Genomic DNA, 12667 nt, shown 5'->3' with positions numbered 1-12667 from the left:
TGGGGGGGGGGGAAGTACTTGTGTTTTGAAAGAAAGAATTTGTATTGCTTTTAATGTTTCAATAAATTAATGAAAATATTAAAAATTGTGTATTACTTCGAAATTCAAAGGTGGTGCACTTGCACTACTTTGCACCATGCTGCTGGAGCCCATGCTTGTAAGGTATGAAATATTTCATTATATTTATTATATTGCAACAGTTTCATTATTTAATAGCTGCACCTCATATATTCCTATAATTCCAAAAGTCAATAATCTAACAGACTATTTAGATCAACTGATCTACTGATAAAAAATTTATTCATGCCCTTTCTTCTTGAAAACTGAACATAACATAAGTTTTGCTCTTAGTCTGTGAAATTTATCTGCTGAATAATTGAAAAGACAAATTGTTGATTTCAGAGCTCAACCTTTTCTGAATGTCAGACTGAGTGTCCACAAATCATCCGAATTAGGTATCCCTAAGTGTTTCAGAACTAGTCATTTGGAATCCAGTATAGGTAAAACCTACTATGCCACTTTAATCCTTTTGCGAGTATGTAAATAAAATAACTAACTGTAAATTGCTCTAACTTAGTGGTCATACTGGAATATAAACAAGAGCATTTAAAGTTTTATATACAAAGTGTTCGTTTTTACAAAACTTCAAAATATTCCACAAAGAAACTCATCTGTATGAGCATGTGTATGTTCACATGCTCATACACACGCTCATACAGATGAGCATGTGTATGTTCAGGGAACTCACTTGTGAAAGAGTTAAGTTCCAATACTGAGCACTGGAAATCAGCTTTAAGTTGGGTTTTTTTTTTTTTTTTTATTAAATGGCTACATTCCAGTTTTTCCCAATTTTGATAAAGTGATTCTTTTTTGGATGATTTTAATTTGGAAACAGTGAAGCTTACAAAATTGTGGAATTTACTCTTGAAGGAGCTGACTGAGGCCAATCTTGTTTTAGTGGTTAACCCATCCTACCCCACCCAAAAGGACTCAAGCAAGGTTGGGTGGGTCTTCTGAAACAATGTCCTGCATAACATGCTACATTTCTAAGTTTTTTTCTTAATCAGATCATTTGTATGTAATCTTAACTTTATGAGAAACATTCTTTGTCAGCATCTGAATAATTTCTTGATGACCTTTCAACCTGAACCATTCATATTTGCCTGTTGCTGTTGTATTATCCCCTTTTCAGCTCTACTACCGGAATAAATTTTCCACAATCTACTTACTGGTTTCTTCAATAGTTAATCATCATTTCTGCCACTGCCTGTAAAAAGTGGTTCATTTGTCTTTTAATTCAAAACCTTGATGATGGTCCTCAAACTTACCTACACTTTTACCAAGAAAGCATGATGATAAGATGGTTTGTAAATTTCTTGAATATATGTGTGTGTGTGTGTGTGTGTGTGTGTGTGTGTGTGTGTGTGTGTGTGTGTGTGTGTGTGTGTTAAAGATAAAATTTGTTTCTAGTTCTTTTATTTATAGAAATCTTCCACATGATCTGTAGATATGAGTTTCACATAAGGCATTTTTGAAGGATTCATCATTAGTTTTGTATAATAAACCCAAAAACACAGAAAGCAACAATCCCTCGAGATAGAGAATTAGCAACATGTATAATATTCAAATTTCACTCACTTCATAGTGCCACCAAAACTGAAATAAATTCTGAAAAAATTTGAAAATGGAAGTGAATAATAGTATCTGATGTAGAGAGTAGAATCCCATTAATAAAAGATTTAAGGGAACTATATTTTCATGTTTACTTAATAATGAAGGTTTGTATCTCTAAATAGGCCTACGAGGCTGGGAAAACTCATTAAATAATTAAACTTCACACCAACCAGTACTTGAAAATATTTTAACACTGTAACTAAAAACACTGTATTTAGAATAAAATGATTAAAACTAGTTTAAAATATTTAAAATATATAAATAAAAACAATTAAAATATGACTAAAAACAGATATTAAAGAATATTAAAAATTATACCGTAACAACTGTACCTCTCGGAGACGGCAGTCTCCTTTCTCAACAGCGTACATTTTGCTGTATGCCACATCCTTAAATAGCACGTCCACGGCATTCGTCACATGGTTCCCCAGGAATGTGATTGGTATTTCCCATTTGCGCACCAGAACCGGAAATGGCTCGGGAGCGCACTACCCGAAACTGTTCATCGTGTCCCAAGACAACTGTTTCAAACAGAGGGTGCAAATGTACACCCTTATCTCTATTAATGGTATTACTGGCTGCCCCAATGCATAAGCTCTCAAACCACTTAAGGTTCCAGAACCCCTGTGCATGATCTGTGATGACAGCATCCTCCAGGGAGATCTGACGTTGCTTCTCCCAGAAATGCTCTGCCACAGCAGACTTCCCGTAATTTGCAGTCTTTATTGCATTCATGTGTTCCCCCAGCCGGTCCTTAAGTCGCCGCCCCACTCTCCCACATAACATACCTCAGAATCCGGGCATTTAATTTCATAAACTACCCCACTGCTGGCTTCCTTCAGTATGGGGTCTTTAACTCTTGATATCACTGTGTGCAATCTCCGTCCCGGTAGTTGCACACAGCATATTTGACACCCCCAAACTACTCACGTAATGCATTCTGTAAGGCTCGGATAGTAAGGAATGTATGAAGTGCCCACAGGAGTAGACAGTTCACTACGGGTAGACATCACTCCCCTAATGAATCTGTCTAAGACACTCTGGGGGTAACCACATTTCTTAAGGTCTGCTGTGACTCTGATAATCTCATTATCCTTATTGTCTGAGGTGGTACAGTGGGACCCCAACCTATCAATTAAAGCCTTGACTACACTGTTTTTGTGTTGGCTGATGGGTATACTGACCCCGGCACATAGACTTCCTAAAAACATTGGTCTTAAGCCTAAATCCTTCTCTGTCCACCAACACGTCAAGAAATGGTAGGGTTCCCTCTGTCTCCACCTCTGAGATGAATTGGATAAACGGGGAGAAGCTGTTAAGCACATTGAGTATTTGATCTTCTCTCCCCTTCTGAATAATGGTGAATGTGTCATCAACATATCTTTTCCATTTATGTATGGGAAATTCCAAATCCTTAAAGATCCTCGATTCCAATTCTTCCATGGCCAAATTGACCGCAATGGCGCTAATAGGGGAACCCATGGCTGTGCCATGGACCTGCCTATACATGATGTCCTGAAAGACCATGGTGATACTAGACAAACAAAATTCCACACCTTCACAAGTATAATTAACACTTAAAAGCGACCTAGTACTTAAAGATGTAAACAGAGGCAAATTAGTAAATTTAATAGGTTGTTAGAGGAGACAGCGACCACAGGTAGCAATGATAATACTAATTTTATTTGTAATCTTAGTAGTAAGTGGCTGACTAGAGATCAGGAAGGGGTGCTAAGCTTAGGCACAAAGTTTTCTTTGACACCCAATAAACCACCTGTCACAGAAATAGCAATGGGCATTGAGAAATGCCATCTACAAGTTACCAGTGGCCCAAGCTAATGAAATCTGTACTAGAACTGCGGCTATTTTGAGTCAGGCCAAGCCTGCCCCCTCCAATCTTAGTGCCAGTCATAGAAAGGCTTTGAAAGAACTCAAACAGGATGATGAGACCATAGTCTTACCCGCAGATAAGGGGAGATCCATGGTCATATTGAACAAAAAAGAGTATTGCTATAAAGTTTTGGAACTCTTACAGAACACTACTATGTATAAAGTCACTCGAAGGAACCCGTTGGTTAGAGCGGCAAGTAAATAATCTTATACAGTGTTGGCAAAAGGCAGGATGGATATCGAAGGAGGTTTATTCGTCCTTACATGCTACTGGATGCCGTTTACCTAGACTTTATGATCTCCCAAAGATACATAAAGTAGGTATACCACTTAGACCAATTGCATCATTCATCAATAGTCCTACCTATGCCTTATCAAGATACTTAGCCAAGCTGATTGCACCCATAGGACTTTCCAGTTTTGTGATTAAGAATAGTAAAGAGTTCGTGGGTTTTATAAAAGATCAGACTAAACGAGAAGATGAGATTATGATCTCCTTTGATATTATATCTTTGTTTACCTGTATTCCGATTAAATTTGGAGTTCAATGTGTTAGAATGGCATTAGAAAACCATACATCTTTAAGTACTAGGTCAGTTTTAAGTGTTAATGATATTTGTGAAGGTGTGGAATTTTGTTTGTCTAGTACCACCATGATCTATCAAGATGTCATATATAGGCAGGTCCATGGCACAGCCATCGGTTCCCCTATTAGCACCATTGTGGCCACTTTGGCCATGGAAGAATTGGAATCGAGGATTAGCATTAGTAGAGGCATATGACAAAGAAAGCGAGCTTATGCAGCATCAGCCAAAAAAAACACTTCCATTTCACCCCTCTGTTCGTTAAAAATACCTGTCCAGCTGAGCCTTAAATTTATTTAGGCTATCAACTTCCACAACAAGGGATGGAAGCCTGTTCCACCAACCAACTACCCGCTGGCTAAAGGCAAATTTCTGCACATCTATCCTACATCTGTCTTTCCTCAATCTGAATTTATGCCCTCTCAGGTGATTATTCTGAGCAAGAGGAAGAATCCCATCAGCATTGAGCATGCTCAAACCATTCAAGGCTTTATACACCTCAGTCAGATCACTTCACCAGTGCCTAGTCTCCAGACACTGTAATTTGCAGAACTTAAGCCTTTCTTTGTAAGAGCAACCCTTTGTTCCATTCACTAATCTTGTTGCCCTTCTCTGTACCCGTTCCAGCAGCTCTACATCCTTCTTGAAATGAGGCCTCCAGACCTGTATACAGTACTCAAGATGTGGCCTAACCATTGCCTTATACAAGGGAATAATCACCTCCTTATCCCTACTAGAAAAATTCCTATATCATTGACAAGACACCATGAGCTACTCTTGCAGCCAGTCTGCACTGCTCAGAGAACTTCATATCTGCCTGCACAATTACCCCCAGATCCTTTTCATTCTCTACCACTGTCAGTGTAGTACCACAGAGTTGATACATTGCTCTGGGGTTACTGTTTCCCATATGTAGTACTTTACATTTGTCAATGTTAAACTTCATTTGCCACCTCTCAGCTCATCTGCTCAACCTTTTCAGATCCTGCTGCAGCAGCATAGCGTCAGTAGTGTCCTTAACAACCCTGCCAACCTTTGTATTGTCTGCAAACTTGGACATTAAGCTTGATATACCATCATCAATATCATTTATAAATACATAAAACAATAATGGACCCAACACTGAACCCTGAGGGACTCTACTAATAATATTAGTCCACGATGAGCAGTGTCCATTGATTACCACTCTCTGTCTTCTCCCCCTCAACCATCCCTTTATCCATAGCAGCAATTTGCCTCCAATGCCACACTGCTCCAATTTGTGCAGCAGTCTTCAATGTGCAACAGTATCAAAAGCCTTTCTAAGATCCAAATATATAATATCAAAGTTATTCCCTGCATCCAGTTCTTTTGTGAGTGCATCATGGTATCCAATCAAATTGGTCAGGCAAGACTTTCCCGTAACAAAACCATGCTGTGTCCGAGCTATAAATGAAGTCTTGTCTAGATGATCCTGCAGTGCTTCTTTAACTGGTACCTCCATTAATTTTCCTGGAACAGAAATTAAGCTCACAGGTCTATAATTACTAGTGTCAGCCTTTGATCCTCCTTTGTGAATTGGGGTCACATTTGCACATCTCCAGTCTATGGGTACCTCCTCTGAGTCCAACGAAGCTCTCATAATTATGGCTAAGGGTTTGCTTACTTCCTTTGCTGCCTTCTTTAATATAACTAGATTCCATCCACCTCAGATGCCTTTCTTGTATTTATCTTCAACCATTTCTCCTCCAGTTTACTCTCAGTTATTACAAGATTATCTAACTTACTGCCAGAGTTGAATACACCTCTGCCATTCTCCTCCCTGAATAAATCCTCATGTGTGAATGTCAGTGCAAAATATTCATTCAGTTTGTTAGCTTCCTGAGCAGGATCATCAACAGTTGAACCATCGATATCAAGTGGACCAATCTGGTTCATCCCCTTCCTTCTTGAGTTTACATAAGTAAAGAACTCTTTGCTGTTTTTCTTTGCATCCTTTGCCAAAGATTTCTCATAATCTGCCTTCGCCTGCCTAACCTTTGTAACTTGGTTACAGATCAGCTTATATCTATCATAGGCTTCTGTCAGATGTTAATTTATATGTATCCCATGCAATTTTCTTCTCTGCCATGTCTCATTAGTTCATCTGACATCCATTTAAGCCTAAACCTTGAACAATATTTCTTAGTTGGTATGTAACGCCTAGTAGCTTCCAAGGTAAGTTCTTTGAATGCTTCCCATTTTGAATTTGCTGTTGGTAAGATCATCAGTTGGTCCCACTGTATAGAATTTAAATACTGTCTCAAACCACCATAGTTGCCTTTATGAAAGCAAAAACCCTTCCATTTACCCCTGATGGTAGTTAACTCTTTGAGTAAATCCCACTTCAGCACACTGTGATCACTGAACTAGTGGTTCCTTTATCTCCAGATTCTTAATGTATGAAGAATCACTACTGATAATCAGATCAAGAGTATTACTCCCTCTAGTTGCCTCCCAAACATGATGCAGAAAACAATCATCCAATAAATCCACAAAACCCTTGCTAGTGTGCGAGTGACCAACCCACAAATTCCAGTCAATATCTGGGAAATTAAAATCCCCCATTATAAGACTCTCTTATTTACTGGCCCACTATTTTCCTGTACAGTTTCTTATTATACTCATCAGAGTCATTAGGTCTATAGTACACTCCTACTCTCAATTTTGATCTCCCAGTGCTATGTCACACCAAACTGACTTGACACTGTACTGTCCAGCGATGTCAACTGGCTTCACTTCCTTGGATTTTATGTGTTTCTTAACTAATAGCATAACCCCTCCTCCCTTCCTATCCTGTCTATCCTTTCTGTACACATTGTACTCCCCAAATTCCAGTTCTGCATTCCTTATATCTGTGTGACACCACGTCTCTGATATCCCAACAATATCTGCCTTTGATGTTTTGTGCAATACCTCAAATTCATCAAATTTATTTACCAAAATCCTAGCATTGGTGTACACACAAGTATACATGCACCTGTTCCTATTCTTAGCTACCCTAACACAACCCATGTGTTTATTTGTACCGCAATGACTCCCAGCAGTCTCTGAAATATCCTGCATCTTGTTTTCCAGGCTGCTGCTCATTCCAATAGAAGCAGTGCAAGAATCACTTTCACCTCTGCCAGTGGCTACTGTTAATCTATTAGTCCTTGTATCCCCCCAAGCTAGCAGTTTTACAACCCACGTAACACTGCCTCAATAGCATCAGCAAATATTCTTGCACCTTTTCTATTTAAGTGTATCCCAACCCTGAAGAAGCAGTCTCTCCTGTTAACAAGTACAGACCAGGCTGGAAAAAATTCTACCCCTTGAGCCTTGCACAATCTTTCCAGGGCCGAATTGATCAACAAGGCTCTCATCATATACTCTCTCCTATTGTGTCGGGCAGAATTGCAGACACTTTCAAATTCAACCCTAATTCACGGCTTTTTTTCAACAGTGACCTGTACTTGTTAAGTAATTCTGCCGGTCTCCTACTCTTAATATCATTAGTGCAAATGTGTACAACTATATCACCTTTTGTGCCCTTAAAAGATGATATCCACTGTACAATGTCATCCACCTTTGCCCCTGGATCTTTAAGGATTTGGAATTTCCCATACATAAATGGAAAAGATATGTTGATGACACATTCACCATTATTCAGAAGGGGAGAGAAGATCAAATACTCAATGTGCTTAACAGCTTCTCCCCGTTTATCCAATTCATCTCAGAGGTGGAGACAGAGGGAACCCTACCATTTCTTAATGTGTTGGTGGACAGAGAAGGATTTAGGCTTAAGACCAATGTTTTTAGGAAGTCTATGTGCCGGGGTCAGTATACCCATCAGCCAACACAAAAACAGTGTAGTCAAGGCTTTAATTGATAGGTTGGGGTCCCACTGTACCACCTCAGACAATAAGGATAATGAGATTATCAGAGTCACAGCAGACCTTAAGAAATGTATTTACCCCCAGAGTGTCTTAGACAGATTCATTAGGGGAGTGATGTCTACCCGTAGTGAACCGTCTACCCCTGTGGGCACTGCATACATTCCTTACTATCCAGGCCTTACGGAGCACATTGTGCAAATAGTTCGGGGGTGTCAAATACGCCGTGTGCAACTACCGGTATGGAGGTTTCACACAGTGATATCAAGAGTTAAAGACCCCATACTGAAGAAAGCCAGCAGCGGGGTAGTTTATGAAATTAAATGCCCGGATTCTGAGGTATGTTATGTGGGAGAGATGGGGCGGCGACTTAAGGACCGGCTGGGGGAACACATGAATGCAATAAAGACTGCAAATCACGGGAAGTCTGCTGTGGCAGAGCACTTCTGGGAGAAGCAACATCAAATCTCCCCAGAGGATGCTGTCATCACAGATCACGCACAGGGGTACTGGAACCATAAATGGCTTGAGAGTTACGTATTGGGGCAGCCAGTAATACCATTAATAGAAATAAGGGTGTACGTTTACACCCTCTCTTTGAAATGGTTGTCTTGGGACACGATAAACGGTTTCAGGTAGTGTGCTCCTGAGTCATTTCCGGTTCTAGTGTGCAAATAGGAAATACCAATCACATTCCTGGGGAACCATGGAATACTGTAACTAAAAATTATACTGTAACAACCATGTTGTTACAGTATAATTTTTAATATTCTTTAATATCTGTTTTCAGTCATATTTTAATTGTTTTTATTTATATATTTTAAATATTTGAAACTAGTTTTAATCATTTTATTGTAAATACAGTGTTTTTAGTTACAGTATTAAAATATTTTTAAGTACTGGTTGGTATGAAGTTTAATTATTTAAAATGAGGTTTGTAGCAAGGAGGTCTGCCAAATTAACAATAATAAGAAACACAAAAATAAAATAAAACAATAAAGAGAAAAATTAAAAACAACAAAAGTTTTCTCTAACAATAATAAGAATAAATACACATTTTGTTTAGATTTTTCTTTTATTTATACAATAAACTAAGAGAAAACCAAAATAGGTGAAATAAAAATATAGTATATAGTAGTAAAAGAAGAATTACAATCTTAATATTAAAGGAAACATACAAACCAATTAACTTTTTAACCTACATTAATTTAATTTAAAGAAAGAAAGAATTAATTTTGTTTGCACAGTTTGTCTTATATATGCATTCTTAGTTACAGTGCAGACATTATTAAATGCAATAACTGTTTCTATATCAATTTCTGCAGGCCAACACATTTTCGAATATGTTCATTGCATTTTGGGCATCTTTTTCAGAAGGCATGGTGGACTTATTCACTTTCATCACTAGTAACAAAAATGTCATTGTTTTGCTTGGTGCTCAGCAGCTCTTCTTAATGTTGATTGCTATGATAGCATCTTCATCATCCACCTTAAACTCCTCAAATTCACCAACAAAATCCATATGCTGTTTTGGAGTCTCTTATTCCTCAACAATTCTTCACTTGTTGGACCATGTTTTTCACTTATATTCTCTCCAAAGTCTCTCTTTCTGAAGCAGCTGATTATTACACTTGATGCAGTACTGTCCACAAGCAATAACAATATTTCAAATAGCATCCAAGACACTTCAATTTGGCTGCAAACTGTTCCCCCTCATTCTGTGTTGGTGATCAAGTATCTTATCAGGTGGGTTCTATATGCTCTCTTGAGGTTATAAATAATGTCTTGATTCAGTGACTGCATAAAACTGGGAGTACTGGGTAGCAAAAACAACAGCTGTATATTTGTCAACTTAAATGCCTCAGAAGACTATGCTATACAAAAATCTAGAATCATCTATATATTCTTTTTTTCCCAAAGCCATTCTTCTCTCCACTCACAATACCCAAGACTGAAAAATTTTCACCATAAGTCATGCACATCTATTGTCCTCATAATTTCATAGAAGTTGGATAACTCCTTTAAAACATCTTAACTTGGAAAATTTACAAGTGGGCATAGTTTAGTACTGCCATCTTCACTGCAGTATAACAGAATAGTCAGTGGCGTAGGTACCGTGTAGGCAGGCAAGGCAATTGCCTCCGGGCCCCTAAAAAGCCTGGCGTTTGGCTGTCTCCTGTTTTTGCAATTTTCATTAATTACGTAGGAGCTCGAACATGTTCTTTGCCTCCGGGCCCAAAAAAGGGTAGCTACGCTAGTGAGAATAGCGATTCTTTGTATACTTAATTTTTCCATCATTACAAGGCTCTCCTTGAACAGCAAGCATTTTGTTCATCAGAAGATTATAAGATATGCACATCTTTAGTAAGAAATTAGCTTGAAACACCTGGTCATGCAAAATATCAAGAAAAGTTTCCACAATAACAGCAACTGCTAGATTTTCTGACCCAAACAACAATGAATAATACAGTGGTACCTTGGTTTGCGATCATAATTCGTTCCGGAAACGTGCTCGTAATCCAAAGCACTCGTATATCAAAGCGAATTTCCCCATAAGAAATAATGGAAACCCAGATGATTTGTTCCAAAACTCAAAAATATTCATATACTGTAAAAATGATTAATACAAAATACATACCTTTTTATATTTTTAATATTTAAATTTAATATACATAAAGCAATCGAATTTATTAATTATTGGGTAGGACGACTTTCACTGTCTCTAATGGAATCACTGCTATCTGTTGATTTTTTCTTTTTGTGCGACTTTAACAAGGAATCTTTCCAATGACGCTTGCTTTTGCCTCCTTTTGAGGATTTCACGGAAATCAGATTCATCGCTCGCACTATTACAAAACGAGGAGGCACGCTTGATACACATAAACAAAGCTGCCCGCGTGTAGCAACTGAATAAACAACACCATAAAGGCGGAGATACACTATTAACACCTCACATTTTACTAAAGCACATTTCTAGGGGTTACTACCATAAAACAATTTCCAGTTGCGTTCCTGCTAATGGAATCTGTTATAAACTGGTAGTAAACTCGATCTAATTGCATTTGCGATTATACTAGCTGGAATTGTTGGTTTTCATGTTATTATGGTGAAATGTGTTTCCCCTTCATGGATATAAAAAACCATAAATACATTTTCAAAATCTTCTCTTCATTCCTATCGAGTTGCGTTCGGTTGGGGTGATTCTGCGTTCGACTGCCATTTCTTGTAAACGCAAAGGCTAATTGTGCATAAGCGAATTCGGTTCGTGTTATATAAGATATCGTTCCCCTATTTATAAATCGTGTATGATCGAATTCGTGTAGTGTAAACACGTGTTATACGAGAACTGACTGTACTCGTATTGCAAGACCTCGCTCGTTTATCAAGTTAAAATTTATTAAAAATTTTTGCTCGTCTTGCAAAACACTCGCATACCAAGTTACTCGTAATCCAAGGTACCACTGTATTTGGTATGAATTAACTGTGAGACTGCACTGGATTGAAGCGCTTGTTTTCTATTGTCGAAACTGCATACAAAATAACCACAGAGTAACTTCTATTAGATTTTTGGATGCCCCTGAGTTGTTCCAGCATATAAATACTTTGCATTTTTTCCCCATCTTTTACCACTAAAAATATTAACTGCATCATTCCCCTCTGAGAAACTAATAACAAGTGGATTAATGAATTAGATTGTTATAGGGAAAGACTAGTACATAGCCAGTCAAATAATGAGGGGAAAACTGTGTGTATAAATGTGGTCTGCAATGGATATTTTTTCAGACATTTCCATTATCTCTATCTTAAAAGTTCCTGTGACCACATGTGGTTATCCTGGTATACAAATAGCAAGTGTTTAAATTTAGCTTTTTTGGGTGGGGCAGTCCAAATGAGTATTCTCCTTAGAATACTCATCATAACTCTTGGAAGAGCAAATGATATAGAGCATTATAAGTTGTAATGTTTTCTCTGAAATTTCTATATCTGACATCAAGGTTTCAAGATGCTCATCCACTTTCATATTTGCCGACTTTGATTCTGCAATAAATGTTATCTTTATTTTTTTGGCTCTGGAAAGCCTTCATCACTTTCTTCCATCTTAAATAACAAATCATCTTATAAATTTCAAATTTATAACTGATGCTTTGAAAACATAATGAAATTATATTGAAAAAAAGAAAAAAATTGCATAAACAAACAATAAAAATATTCTGAAGATGAACAGTCAAGAGAGAGAGTGAGAGAATATTTATTGCAACAACATTTGATCATAGCTGGTTACAGGGTTAAAAAAAGTGTTGCACTTTCCCTTCACAGCCAACAGGTAAGGGGTTTACAGATAAGAAGTATTAAATGACATTACTAATACATAGTTACTAATACCATATAAGTATTCTGAAGAATATTGAGTATGAGCAGTTAAAAGTTAACATACTTGTTTAATTTTTTTGAAATAATTATTTAAAAAATGCCATTCATATTATCTTCATAATAAGATGTATATTGGGAACCACAGTATTGACTAATGCTGCATTTGCAAGTGCTCCTCAAGACATTCTTTGAACATTGCATAGTAGGACCTCATGGTGTAACCTCATATTACACTGGGTCAGGCCAATGTTACAC

At 37.6% G+C, this 12667-nt stretch overlaps 1 protein-coding gene across 1 annotated transcript in view; it reads right to left on the bottom strand.

The window, feature by feature from the left end:
- LOC150086905 (uncharacterized) overlaps positions 1-12667 on the bottom strand; it is a 152366-nt gene that overhangs the window by 6121 nt on the left and 133578 nt on the right. The window lies entirely within an intron of this gene.

Source organism: Mastigoproctus giganteus, chromosome 4 (genome assembly GCF_048544385.1).
Source record: "Mastigoproctus giganteus isolate SK-2022 chromosome 4, ASM4854438v1, whole genome shotgun sequence".
Classification (NCBI taxonomy): Eukaryota; Metazoa; Arthropoda; class Arachnida; order Uropygi; family Thelyphonidae; genus Mastigoproctus; species Mastigoproctus giganteus.
Note: the sequence above shows the minus strand (reverse complement) of the source record. Positions and strands in the feature narration are given on the sequence as shown.